We start from the raw sequence: 17,265 nt of genomic DNA, 5'->3' as shown, positions 1-17,265 counted from the left end.
AGACAAAAAGAACTTTAGAAATAGGAACTAATAACAAAAACAACAAGATAAACTTCAACAACAAAATATTATTCCAGAGATCCCAGGTCAAGGAAAAAATATTGCAAGCAGCCAGAAAGAAACAATTCAAGTACTGTGGAGCCACAGTCAGGATAGCACAAGATCTGTCAGCTTCTACATTAAAGGATCAGAGGGCTTGGAATATGACATTCTGAAAGGCAAAGGAATTGGGATTACAACCAAGAATCACCTACCCAGCAAAACTGAATATAATCTTTCAGGGGAAAAATAGGACTTCAATGAAAAAGAGGACTTTCAGTTATTTGTAATGAAAAGACCTGAACTGAATAGAAAATTTGACTTTCAAATACAAGACCCTAGAGAAGCATAAAAAGGTAAACAGCAAAAAGAAATTGTGAGAGATGTTAAAAGGTTAAACTGTTTACACTCCTACATGGGAAGATAATGTGTCTAACTCATAAGAACTTTCTCAGTATTAGGGCAGATGATTGGAATAAATTTAGACAGAGGGTACAGGTGGGAATTGATTATGAAGAGCATATATCTGTAAAGTATTTATCTTTTGTTTATCGGGTTTTTTTGTGGGGCAGTCAGAGGTGGGTGGCATGCCCAGTGTCAGGCAGCTGGTGAGTGTCTTGTGTCTGAGGCCGGATTTGGGCTCGGGTTCTCCTGGGTCCAGGGTGGATGCTTTGTCCACTGTGTCAACTAGTTGCCCCATGATGACATCTTTGAAATAAAATTAAGGGGTGAGAGTATTAAACTTGGAGAAAGGGGAAAGGAAGAGGTGAAATAGGGTAAAATAGCTCACGTAAAAGAAGCAAGAAAATGCTTATGGAGTAAAGGGAAATTTGGGGGAGGAGCAGGGGAGTGAAGAGCCTTACATTCATCAGAATTGGCTCAAAGAGGAAATAACATACCTGTGGGAAAGTGGGGGGGGGAAGAGAATGAGGGTAGAAGGGTGAAGGGAGGGCAGATTGGGGGAGGGGCAACTGGAAGCAAAACACTTGAGGAGTGATAGAATAAAAAAAGATAGAAAATGAAATGAATATCATAGGGAGCAAACAGTATTGAGGGAAACAGAGCTAGCAGCAATAACTGCAGAAAAAATTTGAAGCACAGGCAAGAACAATGTAAGATGAGGACGAGGATGGTGGTGGTGGTACTTTTCTGGGCTATTGTGAAGAAAATTCTATGTCAGGTATAAGGTACTATATAGATGTTGGCTATTATTGTTGTTGCAATAATCAACCTCATAGGTGTTTTGTAAGGAAATCTCCCTTTAAAGTACTATGTAAATGTATTCTACTATTAAAAAAAGATGAGCAGGATGCTATCAGAAAAAACCTGGACTTACATGAGCTGAAGCAAAGTGAAATGTACTGTATACAAAATAACAGCAATATTATAGGATGATCTGCTGTGAATGACTGAGTTATTTTCAGCGATGCCATGATTCAAGACAACTCTGAAGGACTTATAGAAAAAAAATGCAATTCATCTACAGAGAATTGATGGGATCTGAATACAGATGAAAGTATATTTTGTTGTTGTTGTTAGTTCCTATTTCTAAAGTTCTTTTTGTCTGATATTTTTTGCATGACTGCACATGTATAGCTTGAGTTAAATTGCTTGAGTTCTTAAGGAGGGGTAGGTAGGGAGGAAGAGAATTTGGAACACAAAGTTATAAAAATTGATGTTATAATTTGCTTTTACATGTAAGGTGGGGAAAATTTTCAAATAAATTAATTAATTGGGAAAAATGATGAGCAGGCAGATTTCAGAAAAACCTGGAAAGACTTAAGTGGACTGATGCTGAGTTAAGTGAGCAGAACCAGGAGAACATTGTACACAGTAACAGCAACACTGTACGATGATCTGCTGTGACAGACTTGGCTCTTCTCAGCAATACAGTGATCCAAGACAATTCCAAGGGACTCATGATGGAAAATGTTCTCCATAGTCAGAAAAAAACCCAAAACAAAACTATGGAGTCTGAATGCAAATCGAAGCACACTATTTTCACTTTATTTGTTGTTTTTGTTTGTTTGTTTTTTTTCTCGAGGTTTTCCCCTTTTGTTTTATTCTTCTTTCACAACATGACTAATGTGGAAATGTATTTAACATGATTGTACCGTATAACCTATATCAGATTGCTTACTGTGTCAGGGAGGAAGGAGGGAAGGGAGGGGGGGGAAATTTTGGAACTCAAAATCTTACAAAAATCAATGTCGAAAATTATCTTTACACATAATTGGAAAAACAGAATACTATTAAGATAAACAGGGCCAGCTAAGCGATGCTGTGGATAAAGCACCAGCCCTGGATTCAGGAGGACCTGAGTTCAAATCCGTCCTCAGACACTTGACACTTACTAGCTGTGTGACCCTGGGCAGGTCAACCCCCATCACCCCAGAAACAAAACAAAACAAACAAATAAAAACAATAGAGGAAGCTAGGTGCTGCAGTAGATAGAGTGCCAGGCCTGGAGTCAGGAAGACTCATCTTCATGAGTTTAAATCCAGCCTCAGATACTTCCTAGCTGTGTTGCTCTGGGTAAGCCACTTATCCTTGTTTGCCTCAGTTTCCTCATCTGTAAAATCAGCTTGAGAAGGAAATGGCAAACTACTCCAGTATCTTTGCCAAGAAAACCCCAAATGGGGTCACAAAGAGTTGGACACAACTGAAAAAGACTCAGCAACAACAAGGGCCTGATCAGTTCCCAGTTGGAAATGCGTTACTGCCTGCCCATACCCATAATACGCCTCTTGCTTGCCTTTGTGGTGACCTTTACCTTTGCCTTGTGGAAATTTATTTTGATTTGGGGACCCTACCTTTGGGCTGAGATTAGAAAGCCTTGGGACCTCAAGGTTTTTTCTGTGTGAGGAGCTGGTGCCCCTCTCCCTCCACTTCAGCGGAGCCAAAAAGCCCCGTGGGCTGTACAAGACGGCAGGTCAGAGAGCCCCAGCTCCCTCCACCCTGAGCGGATCTATCCAAGAGATCCCGGGCTCATCCAGGCCAGCCTCTGGTATAGCCTGTGCGGAGGTCCCTGGGCGCACAGCAGGGAGCATGGGCCCCTGGAACCCTGGGTGTGGTACACACGGGATGCTTGAGTGTCCCCCCCAGCTACAGTGCAGCTGGCGGATTAACTTGGTGTGTGTGGGGGCGCAGGGAGGCTGAGATTTGAGGGGTGAGAAGGAACATATATAAAGGGAGAATGCTGAAGGACTATGGAAGAAGGGAGAGGCCAGAAGGTTAAGAGGCAGGAAGAGACAGAAAGGGGCTACAAAGATGCTAAGGGGACTGAGGCTACGTAAAGAGAGGGGGAGATGGTACAGGAGGGAAAAAGCGAAGTTGGAGAAAGAGAGGTAAGAAAGTAGTGAGGGGGGTGGACTGATGGAGCAGACAGATAGAACAGGAGATGGGGAGGCCAGTGGACTAGGAGGCGGCAGAGAGCACAGAAGAGGTCAGCACAGGGTACAAGTTGGAGAAAGTGAAGATTAAGAGAACAGAAAGGCTGGAGAAAAAGCTAAGAGCAAGAAGGGACGGAGACCGATACAGAGCAGAGGGGCTTTTCAGTGAGGGGAATGCTAGAAGAAGGTTCTTTGGTACGCAGGAGGAGGCTAAAAAAGTTCCAGGCACAGCAGGTGGAAAGAGACATGCCAGGACGCAGTCAGGTTGTGCATTTTATTTTTCTGTATTTTTATGTTAAAATTGTATCTCATAAATAAACTCTACTTTGATTATTTAGTTAAGAGACTTCTTAATCTTTTGCTTATCAATTTAGGAGTGGAGCAGTGTGGTGGAACTTTATAAATGGCCCATATTAAATTAATAGCAGTCAGACAGGCATCCAGTCAAAAGCCCCCAGATTAGTCCTCCAGTCAGATTAGGCCCCCCCAAATTAGGCAAATTAGTTAAATATTTCCACATTTGAATGGCGACCCAGATGGGACTTAAGGCCCAATTATAATTTTCTAAACTTATAATTTTTATAAATCCAATTATATAATTATATATTTTTTCAGACTAGATTAATTAGCTAATAATTAATTTTTTACAGCCTTTCTCAGAGAGCAGAGTGACTTGCCATGATTTAGCACCACAGGAAGAATTTTGTTGTCCAAAATATGGGCCTTCGTTTCAGAAAGAAGCTCGGTGTTACTTAAATAATGGGGCAGTTACCCAACAACCACTCGACCCATTTTCCTCCTATTTAATTGTGCACCCAGTTCATGGGCCACTTGAATATCTATCCAAAGTATTTGTCCTGACAGAAGAGCTCCACTTCCAACCACAGGTCAGAGGCTAGAAAATAGTCATTTTTCATCCATTTATTTCTCCTGCATGGAATAGTTTGGTCAAACTCTTATGAAACATTATGAATCTCATTTAGAAGGCTCTGCAGGGTCCTGGGGCTTGATGCAATCAGTGCAATGGCATCTGCAAACACACACACACACACACACACACATCTGGAAGACTTTGTCATAGGGAATCTCTCTTCCATTTGGATTTTGCAATGGATAGATCTCGTTATGGCAGTGAAGCCCTTTAGTGAGTATACCTTCTGCTGTTTTTTCATCATGTGTTATGAAAATCTGAAGATTACCAAACATTGTCATCTCTATTGTTGAGCAGCAACCTGGCATAGTGGAGAGAGGGCTGTGCATGGAGTCAGAAAGACCTAGATTTGATCCCCCCCTCTTTATTTGAAACTGTCAGCTTCCTTGACTTGTAAAATGGGAAGGGAAGGAGAATGGCACCTGCTTCACGGGGTTGGCATGAGGATCAAATGGATATAACATACTTTCTAAAAATTAAAGTAAACTATTATCATTCCGTATTTCAAAGAATCCTGAATGCTATTAACAAATACATTCGAGTCACCTTTCAGGAAGAGAGCCTTTAAAGCATGAGAAAGAATCGGTAAGACTGTTGCCAACATTCTTCTTGCAATACTTGCAAATAGCAGACTATATCTTTGCAGTGACCCAGTTCATCTAAAGTTATGGGAAATATAATTGTGATGATTGTTTATTGATTATCAAAAAGTATTTGATTCAGTAGATAAAAATCTTTTGCACTTTGGAGGTGCTGAATGAATGCTGAATTGGAATCAATTGAATAAATCAATACTCCCACCCCTAGCCCCCTAGGCAGAGGGGGAAATAGCTGAAAGGGTACTGCCCTGAGCAGCAGGAGGCCTGTGGTCTTGTCACAGCTCTGCTACTAATCAAGGGTACTAGGGACCCTTCTGAGGAATGGGAGCCCTCAGGTCTTTTTTCTCTGTAAATGAAGGGAATGGACCAGATCATCTTTAGGGGACATTCCTCTTCAAGTGATGCTAGGAATAAAACTAAAACCAAGCCAGGATAGTTCCTATTCTGCAAAAGGGAATGTTTGTTACTGATACTCCCTAGAAGCATGTAAGCCCCCTGAGGACAGAGACTATTTCATGGTTGGTTGCCTATAGACTTAGCACAGTGCTTGGCACAGTGGAGGCATTTACTCAGTGATGCTGAATGGAACCAACGAGGTATATGAAAAATCCTTGCTGTGGTAGTTGGGGCTGATGGTGCCAGGCTCTGTATAGGCCGCCATTTCCTCCTAAGCTTTTCCTGTTCATGTTTGGTATTCAACAGATAGGAATTCAGGGACTCAGGAACATGAATCAATAAACACATTACACTAATTGGCAAAGGGCACCAGCCTGGAACGCTGGGTGCATGTGTGCGTGATTAGTATTGAAAGTCTACTCCTACCATGAGCAAAATAAAATCCTGCAGGGGAGTGGGGAGGAACTTTTATCAATTAAATATCACTCTTTTCTTTCTTCCAATTTCCAATAAATAACAAGTTTCAGGAACTCTGAAAATGCAGAAGAATATAGGAGACCAAGCTATAGTCCTTGGGGATGAGCTCCCTTACTTCTTACAAATCCTATTCAATTATAATGGCATGTTAATGTCAATTATCCTCGCATATTAACCCTGTCACCTAGAAATTTCATCTATTGTTTAAGATGAAAATACTCACTGATGTGACAGGTGATAGCTCAATTCAATATTTAAACTAGGAGAACCAGCCTTTTTGATCAGAAAAATAGAGAAAGTGACCAATGGCTTCTTTGTCTCCAAAGTATCGCTTTCAAAGGCTTACCAAGGGTACTGGGAATTCTCAGCATCAGTTGCTCCTTAAATTCTTCCTCTTCTGAAGTCTCATATTTTTGGCCTAAAGGTTATACTAAGTTCTTGAAGACCCTTCTACATTAGAAAAACTTTGAGTAAGGGTCCACTGGTAGACCTAGCATTTGTCATCTGAGGGTGGCAGCCTCACTAAGGGCAGGAAATCTCAGCACCAGAGAGCAGGCCAAAAGCTCTAGAACTGGCTATTAAGGCATAGAGAGATTGTGATCTACACTGACCAGCAAAGCACTCCAAATAAGGACACCACAGATCCCTCAAGTATGGGAATGGGGACCTTAAAGGAATCAGAATGGAAAAAAGGCATTCTTCTCTCTGGAAGAGATGGCGTAGGCTGACCTTAGTACAGCCTCTGGACCCTAAATTTCACCAGCAAACAGCAGGTCTTCAATGGGCAAAGTAGCTTCCGGGGCGGGTGGAGTGAAGATGCTAGAAGATTAGGGGCCTGTCCCAGGTTGGCAGGATTTGCCAGCCAGATAAAGAAAAGTTGGCCATGGGCTTCCAAAACAAGGCATGGTTCCACTTTGCCTGTCTTCCTATGTTGCTTTAGGTTGGTTCTGACAGCAATGGAAGAAGTGGATTGATTCAACTTTCACTGAAACAGAAAGGATGAGCTTTTCTTTCTACATTTCAGAAGGCAGCACATGATGACAGGCATGAAATTGGTAAGCTCCAAGAGAGAAATTGCTGACCTCTCCTTCCCCTGAAATTTTTAATCATAGCTTAGCTGAATGTGGGTCTGGCACAGTTTGGTTCAAGTGACTGTACTAGATGACTTCTCAACATTGTTTCTACATCAGGGTTCTTTGAGACCTCTGTTTTGCCTCTGAGACAAAAATAATCCAATACACCCAGGAAATGTCACGTAGAAACTCAACTTTCAAAGGCTTTCCCACATTTTATTTGTTTTATTACTGAAAAAGTCTTGGATCATCCAACTGATGATGAGTACTGGTCCCTAAATTACAATCTCCCCCCCAAAACCCCAACAACCCAAGACTACCTTGAAAATATAAGGGACTAGAAAAAAACACATTCCAACAGATTTTCTTGGAGCTAATACAAAGTCCATTTGTGATTCAGGAAGCACTCATTCTTCACCTTTTCTTTCTAATAGAGCTTTTGGTAATGAAAGTGTTTTACCTCGGGGCTTCTAACACAAGAATAGCCATAACTGGTGTTTCTAAACTGGTCATAAAAATATATGTAGTCAAGTGGATTTAATACTCAATATGATGTGACCTCAGGGTGATGGAGAGCTTGAGATGGATGGTTCTTTGAAAAGTGAGAAAGGGATATAAGGCTGAGCTTTGTATTTTATGAAGTATGGGATGTTGGGTATGGGCTACATAGATGACACATTCTCAAACCCTTTAAGGCTTAACAAATGAATGAATGAAAAGGATACATGAAATATTCACTATGGGCAGGGCACTGTGCTGAGGGCTAGGGATATGAATACAAAAGGTGACAGACCCTGGCCTTAAAGAGTTTCTACTCCAATGTGGGAGGTACTATATAAAGGGAAGCAGAGGCTAGGGGAAGGAGTTATGGTCTGAGAAGGTGAAAAGATGGTGAATGGAACCATAAGGCAATCCTTTGACATTCCTGCTCCAGGTTATCCATGGTGGTGACAATTAGATTATTGTACTCAGAGAAAGAGGTGAACATCAGTGCGGACAAGTACAAGTACAGCAGAATAGGAAACTCCCAGGGTGGATATGTTGGCACAGGGTCCAAAGGAGAGCAATGGCTTAGACAATCCTAGAAAAAAGTGTTTTCATTATAACTGTCCTCTCAGGAAGAGACTATAGGTATTATCTCCATTCCACAGAGTCCAAGGAAACTCAGAGTCAAAGAAGATAAGAGACTTACCCAAGGTCACAAGCTAGTAAATGTCAGAATGAAGATTTGAAACACACAAGACATATTTAAGTTTGAAGGACAAAAATGCTAGGCTGAGGAGTCTGGTTATTGTTTAAGACTTGATGGGAATCCACCAAGGGTTTCTGTGTAGAGGGTTCACCTGGGCAGCCCAGGTGCCACCTCCTATGATTTAGGAAAGCCACTCTGACAAAGGAGAAGATTGATTGGAGGAGAGAGAGAGAGACTTGATGCAAGGAGACCAATTAGGAAGCTAATGCAACAGTTCTGCTGCCAACAGGTACTGAGGGCCGTGTGAGTGGAGGAAAGGGGACAGATGAGAAATCCATTGTGGTGTTAGAATTGATTAGATTTCCAGGATGAGTGAGGTGACTCAGAAGATGGGAATGAACTCAACAGATCTAAAGGAGTCTGAAGGAAGGACAGGGGTGTGTGTGTGTGTGTGTGTGTGTGTGTGTGTGTGTAAGCTAATGTGTTCCATTTTGTATATGCTGCATTTGAGATTCCCATGGGACACCCAGGAGGAGATATCTAGTAGTCAGTTGATGATGTATGACTGGCTAGAATTTTTTTTTGGAGAGGCAATTGGGGTTAAGTGACTTGCCCAGGGTCACACAGCTAGTAAGTGTTAAGTGTCTGAGGCTGGATTTGAACTCAGGTACTCCTGACTCCAGGGCAACACCGGTTATAATTTTTTTAATAGAGATTAGGACTAGCTCTAAAGATTTGGGAGTCAACTGTATGGAGTTGACACTTGGATTCATGGGAGCCTATGAGATCACCAATGGCGAGAACAAAAGAGAGGACCACCAGAGTCTGGAGAATGCCCATTTTAAGGGGCCAACAGATAACTTACTGGGAAGGAATGGTCCAAAAATAGGGCGACAAAGAGCCATGAGTGTCAAAGAAGCCAATGCAGGAGAGAGTGTTTAGGAGGAGGGGCTGGACTACAAAGATGAAGACTGCAGGAAGAACCTGGATGATAATGATTGAGAAATGGCCATTGCACTTAGCAGGTAAAAGGTGTTGACAACCTTGCAGAGGGCAGTTTCAGTTGAACAGTGGCAGCCAAATTGCAAGGGATTGAGAAGTGAGACTGTGATGAGGAAGTGAAGACAGTCAATTTAGGAAGGAAGGTAGAAAGTAAGAAAGGAAAGTAGGTAGGAAGGAAACAAGCACTTATTATATGCCTACTGTGTATTTCTTTAGAAATATTATCTTACTTGATATTCATGACAATCTTGCTAAGTGGGTACTATTATTTTCATTTTATTGTTAAGGAAACAGAGGCAAACAGAGGTAAGTAACTTGCTCAAAGTCACACAGCTAGTAAATGCCTGAGGCTGGATTTAAACTCAGATTTTTCTGATTCCAAGGGTAATGATCTCTCCACTATGCTACCTAACTGGGGAAAAGAGGGAAAAGAGGGAGGGGGAAGAGAGGGAAGGAAGGAGAAGAAAGGAGGGAAGAAAGGAAAGAAGGAAGGAGGGAAGAATAAAAGGAAGAAAGGAGAGAGCCTGGAAGAAAGGAAGGGAAGGAAAGAAGCATTCCTTAGTACTTTCTATATGCCAGCTACTATGCTAAGTCGTGTGGATAGAAATACAAGCAGGGGGAAGCTAGGTGGCACAATGAATAAAGCACCAGCCCTGGATTCAGGAGGACCTGAGTTCAAATCCAGCCTCAGACACTTGACACTTACTAGCTGTGTGACCCTGGGCAAGTCACTTAACCCTCATTGCCTTGCCAAAAAAGGAAAGAAATACAAACAAAAGCAGCCAGTCACTGTCCTTAAAGAGCTTAAATTCGAATGGGGGAAGAAAGCACAAAATGGAGCTGAAGAGTTTTGGGAGGAGATGAAGGTACGCAGTGTGGTGGCACACTTTGGCAATCTGCCAAGTCAGGAGCTGGCCCAGAGGGGAATGAAGGCTTTACGTGATCCCTTTGAAGAATCTGGCATTGAAAGGGAGGAAAGGCACAAAACGATCATTTGAGGGCATGACAAGGTCAAATGAAGTTTTTTTTAAAGGACGCAAGAGACTTGGGTAGGCAGTAGGGGAAATTGTCATACTGCTAAAATGGAGGGAAGAAATGGCAACTGAACAAGGGCCCCTCCCATGCCCAAGACTCACATTTAGCACCATTCGCCTGCAGCAGCTGTCCCTACTATGCCCCATTTATTACTCCCATCACCAAAAAGGAAAATGAGTAGTAAGTATCCCAGAAAATTGTAACTCAAAGAATTTCTGGAACATAAAACACTCTCAAGCATAAATACTTGCCCTTGACAATCTGGTTCCAAACTCATCTTTGCAAACTGATGGCATGTTATTGTCCCTCATGTCTACATTTCAACCAAAGTGGCCAACTTGTCATTTGCCATAGGCAACATGCTATTTCCTGGCTCTGTACCTTTTTGGACTGTCTCCCATGCCTAGAATGCTCTCTCTTAACAACACTACTTCCTAGTATCTCTAGCTTCCCTCAAATCACAGCCCAGGTGCCACCTCCTACACATTATTTTGTGCAAGTCTATCCATTTTTTTCTACGATCATCGAGCTCATTATTTCTTACAGTACAGTAGTGTTCCAGCACAACGACATACCATAACTTATTCAGCCATTCCAGAATGGAAGGGCATCCCTGCAATTTCCAGTTCTTTGCCACCACAAAGACAGTGGCTATAAACATTTTAGAACATAGAGATTATTTTCTTTTTTTCCCCTAATCATCTTTGGAAATAGACCTAGTAGTGGTATTGCTAGGTCAAGGCACATAGGCAATTTAATAATTCTTTGGGCATAATTCTATACTGCTTTCCAAAATGGTTGGATCAGTTCACAATTCTACCAATAATGAATTAGTGTCCCATTTTTCCACACCCCCTCAAACATTTGTTGATTTCCTTTTCAATCACTTTAGCCAATCTGATAGGTGTAAAATGATATCTCAAGGTTGTTTTAATTTGCATTTCTCTAATCAATAATGATTTAGAACATTTTTCTCATGACTATAAATTGTTTTGATTTCTTTATCTAAAAACCACCTGTTTATATCTTCTGACCATTTACCATTTGGGGAATGACTCACATTCTTACAAATTTTACAAAGTTCTTTATATATTTGAGATATTAGACCTTTATCTGCGAAACTGGATATATAATTTTTCCCCAAATTTTCTCATAAGGCCTTTTCCAGTCCACTTCCCCATCCCTTCTAACGTTATTGACTTCCTTTTGAGATTAATTTCCATTTCACTGTGTATATATCATGTAGCTATGTAGTTATTTGCATATTGGCCATGGCCATTGGCTATGGAATAATCTAGTATTTGGGTACAAGTGGCTTTATATCAGGAGCTACATGGCATCAAATTCTGGACATAGCCTTAGTCACTCTGGACGCTATCCTGCTTTATGGCTGTAGCAGGTGACAAGCCTTGGGCATAGCTACAACATCCAACAGAGGAGGAAGGGGCAGAGCCTGACCTAGACACAAAGTCCTACACCAATAACTGCATCAGATACATGAGAAAATAGGCGAAAGTCCTATTGCAATAAAGAAATATAAGTTTAAAATAATTCTAAAATAAAATCTCAGAAGGAAGCAACTCCAAAATAATAAAGAGTACAGCCTTAGGGAAAAAAATAGAATGGATTAGCCATGAGGAGTTCAAAGATGGATGTAGGAAATTAGGGAAGAGGCGAAGCAAGAGATAAAAAAATGAACCTACAAAATGTGAAAAGAGAATAGCTTACAGCAAAAAGTAAGGAATTTGACATTCTGAAAAACTGAGTGGAACAAAAAGAACTCGATTCAATAAGGCATCAAGAAATATTAGAGAAAAGTTAATGGACTTAAAATTGGAAGAACAATGAAATGTCCTGTATTAAAACAACTGACCTAGAGAATATAACAAATAAAAATAATTTAAGAATCATTGGACTCCCTGAAAACTGTGACCAAGCAATAACCTTGATATCATATTTTGAGAAATCATAAAACTAATATTATTAGCATGAGAGGGCAAAACAGAAACTGAAACCACTCACCTGGCACCTCTTCAGAGAAACCCCAAACTGAACCTCCTCAGAAATATCATAGTCAAAATCTGGAGCTTTTAGATCTAAAGAAAAAAATTACAGAATGTAGCTAGTCATAAAGGTATCAAGTACTAAGCAACTTGGTATTTGAGAATACATAACAATTAGCAACAACTATTACAAGAGAAAGTAAATCATGGAATACAACATATTAAATGGCTTCTGACCAAGAATAACTTATATAGCAAAACTGCGTATAATTTTACAGAGGAAAAAATGGGACTTTAGTAGCCTAACCTAGAGGACCTCCAACCATTCCTGTCGAGAAAACCATGTGTAGATCTATGAAATGCAAATACCTGACACATGAAAAATGTAGAAAGGTAACTATATTTTGCACTTTAAATGAAGAAAATGATGATCAAGTGTTTACATCCTAATGGAAAAAGAATATTGGTCCTTCAATATTTCACTGTGTTCAAGAATCAGGGAAAAATAAACTCAATTACTGGTGGAATTTTGTGCTGTTTTGTTAGATTTTAAAGAGTAAGAGCAAAGTTAGGAGGAAAAGGAATATACCAGGGAAGACACAAAAAAGAAAAAAGTGATATTCTCATAAAACAGCCCATTAAAAGACCATACAGATATGGCGGGAGAAGTAGAAAGAGTGGGCATTTCATGAACCTCACTCTTCTCTGATTTGGGAGAAGGGAGGTTAAATCTACACACACTCCCAAGAAGACACAGATGTTAGTATAGAAATATATTAAAATCAGCATAGAACTACATAGGTATAGGGAAGATTTGGATTTAAGAGGGAGAAGACAGAATTGGGGAAAGATTGGTCACAAACAAAATGAGCTTCAGCTATGGAGGGTGGATGATAAAGGGGGGATTAAAAAAAGAAAAAGAAAAAGAAAGCCTAGGTTAGATGGAGGGTGTATGAGGTATTCAGAGAAGATTAGCACCTCTGATATTAGGGCTTGCTGAGCCCTTTGCAGGGCTGCTCATCCACCCTTGGTGTCCACCTTCACCCAACTCTTACCTATGGCTCCAAGAAGATGTAGCATGGCCAGCAGCCACACCTCAGTCAACTGTCCAAGTTTACTGACAGACCTCACACCTGATGTGAGTTAGGGGGATGTCTACCCCAAGTATGTGGATATTCCCCCTGGCCGGAATAGGCAGAAGAGAACAATTTGTTCCAACAGCCACGAAGGCAGCTGAAATAGTTGTTGTGGAACTCTTAGAGCTTGCTAGTCAGAACAGCACCATGATGTCATTGGTTCTCTTCAAAAATAAAGGATGAACAACAAGGTTGGATGAAGAAAAGAAAGACAAAGGAATAGGCATAGACTACTCCAATTATAGATAAGCAGTACTGATTTCACTCCTTCACTTCCCTTTTATTTATAAATGAAAGAGTGTGGGAATCAAGAGAAGAAACATTACAATATATGATAGAAAGGAATAAAAACAGTTGTAATGAACAAAAGAATGAAAATAGTAAATGTTAGAGGGGTTGTAGAAAGACAAGCATACTTAATCTACTATTTATTAGTGGAGCTATGAAAATGATTGGGACGGAATACTCTGAAAATATAATGACCAAACTTTACTCCAAAAAAAATATTATGAGGGGGCAGCTAGGTGGCACAGTGGATAAAGCACCTGCCCTGGATTCAGGAGGACCTGAGTTCAAGTCCAGCCTCAGACACTTGACACTTATTAGCTGTGTGACCCTGGGCAAGTCACTTAACCCTCATTGCCCTGCCAAAAACAAAAACAAAACAAAACAACAACAACAAAAACAACCCCCAAATCAAAGAAATATTAGGAGAAGGCATCCCTTTTCCTCTTTCTCCCCCTCCCCCAGTATTCTTCAAAAAAGGATCAGTATATGGGTATGGAATTATTCATGGAGTGTTAGACTTTTTACAATATGTTGGTTAGGTTTGTTGAACTGTGTTTGTCTTTTAAAAATTCTTCATTATAAGAGATAGCTCTCTGGGAGGTCACTTTACATTGGGAAATGAAGGTAATATAAAAATAAAAGATGTTAATAAATATTAATTTATTTATTTTTGGAATTTAAAATCATTATACCAAAAAGGGAACACTCCAGAAGAAATGAAGCAAGAATTAAGGGAAAGACAAATTGTATTCCAAGGGATAAAAACTGAAATGAATTCAGAAAAGCAAACCACAAGGCATTAATAAACATCAATAGATAGAAAAAAATTTTTTTTTCGTTTTTTTTTTTTTTTTTGTGGGGCAATGAGGGTTAAGTGACTTGCCCAGAGTCACACAGCTAGTAAGTGTCAAGCGTCTGAGACTGGATTTGAACTCAGGTCCTCCTGAATCCAGGGCCAGCGCTTTTATCCACTGCGCCACCTAGCTGCCCTAGAAAAAAAAATTAAAAGACATGCCCAAGAAGAAACAGAACCAAAAATAACCAATATGCAATGAGGTAAGATTTATAAGACAAAGCAAAAACTACAAACATTAGATCAAATGGGATTCCATACAAAAAGATAAACAAAACTGGATAATGTATTCAAGGATCCAGATGAAATATCATACTCTTCAAGAACAAGGCAAAAATGTTAAACGCACGAAGTAGCACAAAGTATACAAAAGTCTTTCAAAAGTATACACACTGCCTGAAAAGACATGAATTCACTTATCAAGAAATGCCACTGGGAAGGATGCATTTTCAGAAATCCCCAACTAAAGAGATCCCTACAAACAGTAAAGGAAGAAATTCACATCTACTAATTGATGAGTAATTAACAACACTCACAGTTGAAGCCTATAACTAAGTAAAGTTGAGATTTTATATAGATAGACATATAGACATGTGGATAAATGTATGAATAATGTCTATAATTATTTTTAACTTTAATAGAGCCCAACAATAGAGTTGTCAATGAAACATGTATGTATTATACTCATCAACATAAAAAGAAAGGACGCTAAGAAGAACTGCTTTTAATACTAAAATAGCTTTTAATCCCAAATAAGAGTTGTCACATTTAACTCACCCAGAAAGGTAGTTGTCAACTCTGGGATTTCCAGGTCAAGCAGAAAATATTGCAAGTTGTTAGGAAGATACAGATCATGAACCAAGGAAGCCCAGTCATATTTGTTCAGGACCTTCAACAAGAAAGAAAAGGAGGGATTGAAATATGATATAGTCAAAAGCAATGGAAAATGATATGCACCTGAGGAAACATTCTGAAAAGTTGAAGATAATCCTATAGAGAAAAAATGGACTTTTTAACAGAATCGATGACTTCTGAGCATTCATTTTGAGAAAATCAGAGGAGCGCAAAGTCTTTGAAATCTGAAAGCAATGGATCAAAGAAATGTTAGAAGGTTAACCATTTGAATAGCTGAAAAGGGCTAGGTGAATCTATTGTCTCCTGGGAGTCCCATCTTGTCTAAGGACATCAAGTAAACAAAAAGACAAAACTTCTGGTTTAGATCTTCAAAAAAAGTAGCCTGGACAAGGAGAGAGGATAGAGAGAATAAAAGCAGCAGAGGTGAAGGCCATTCATTTTAGCCTCAAGTGGAGAGGAACAGGTAGTGGGAATCTCATAAATCTGAACCAGGCATTAAAGGCTTAACAAGATTATAGTAATAGAAATAAGGAGAGGATTGCATTGGAGATACAGTAGAAGATAGGGTAAAATGATTTTAACTCATTCGTGAAATTTAGGAGGGAATTTTCTTAAGCAAAGCAAATTAAAGTCAGGAATTATGAGGTAAGGACAAACTCTAGAAATCTGAGTTTGGAGAGGGAGAAAAGAAGTAAAGGGAAGAGTCTAGAATAATTGTTCTGAAAAAAAACAAAATTAGTGGTGCTTTAAGCAGTAACACGAATTGATGAGGGGTTAAAACAAATCTAACCATCATATCTGTGAATATGAATGGAATGAATGTGCATCTAAAATGAAGGAGATTGGCAGAGAGGATTAGGAAGAAAAACCCAACACTGGAGAGCATAGGAATAAATGGAGCTTTCCTTAAGATGATAAACAGTATCTATTTAAAACCATAAGTGAGCATTTTTATGCAATGGGGATAAGTTAGAGGCATTCCCAATAAGATCAGGGGTGAAACAAGGTTGTCCATCATCAACCACTATTATTCAATATTGTACTAGAAATGTTAGCCTTAGCAAAAAGAGAAGAAAAAGAAATGGAAGGGATTAGAATAGGCAAAGAAGAAACAAAACTGTCACTCTTTGCAGATGCTATCATGGTATACTTAGAGAATCCTAAAGAATCAACAAAAAACCTACTTGAAACAATAACTTTAGCAAAGTTGCAGGATATAAAATTAACCCACATAAATCATAAGCATTTCTATATATGACCAATAAAGTCCAGCAGCAAGAGATAGAAAGAGAAATTCCATTTAAAATAACTGTATACAATATAAAATACTTGGGAGTCTACCTGCCAAGGCAAACCTGGCAACTATATAAACACGATGACAAAACACTTTTCACACAAATAAAATCAGATATAAACAAATGGAAAAATATAAATTGCTCATGGGTAGGCCGTGCTAATATAATAAAAATGACAATTCTACCCAAATTAATTTACTTATTCAGTAGCATATCAATCAAACTACCAAAAAAGTATTTCATAGAGCTAGAAAAAAACAATAACAAAATTCATCTAGAAAAGCAAAAGGTCAAGAATATCAATGGAATTAATGAAAAAAAAATGCAAAGGAAGGTGGCCTAGCTGTATCAGATCTAAAATTATATTGTAAAGCAGCGATCATCAAAACTATTTGGTACTGGCTAAGAAATAGAGAGGAGTATCAGTGGAATAGGTTAGGCACGCAAAAGACAGCACTAAACCAATATAGCAATCTCCTGTTTGATAAATCCCAAGATTCTAGCTGCCAGGATAAGAACTCACTATCTGACAAAAACTGCTGGGAAAACTGGAAAATAGTATGGCAGAAACTAGGCATAGACCAACATCTTACACCATACACCAAAGTAAAGTCAAAATGGGTACAAGATCTAGACATAAAGGGTGATAGCATAGGCAAGTTAGATAAGGAAGGAATAGTTTACTTATCAAAACTGTGG

This window comes from Dromiciops gliroides, chromosome X, assembly GCF_019393635.1.
Source record: "Dromiciops gliroides isolate mDroGli1 chromosome X, mDroGli1.pri, whole genome shotgun sequence".
Classification (NCBI taxonomy): Eukaryota; Metazoa; Chordata; class Mammalia; order Microbiotheria; family Microbiotheriidae; genus Dromiciops; species Dromiciops gliroides.
The sequence above is the reverse complement of the archived record's forward strand: the minus strand, read 5'-3'. Positions refer to the sequence as shown.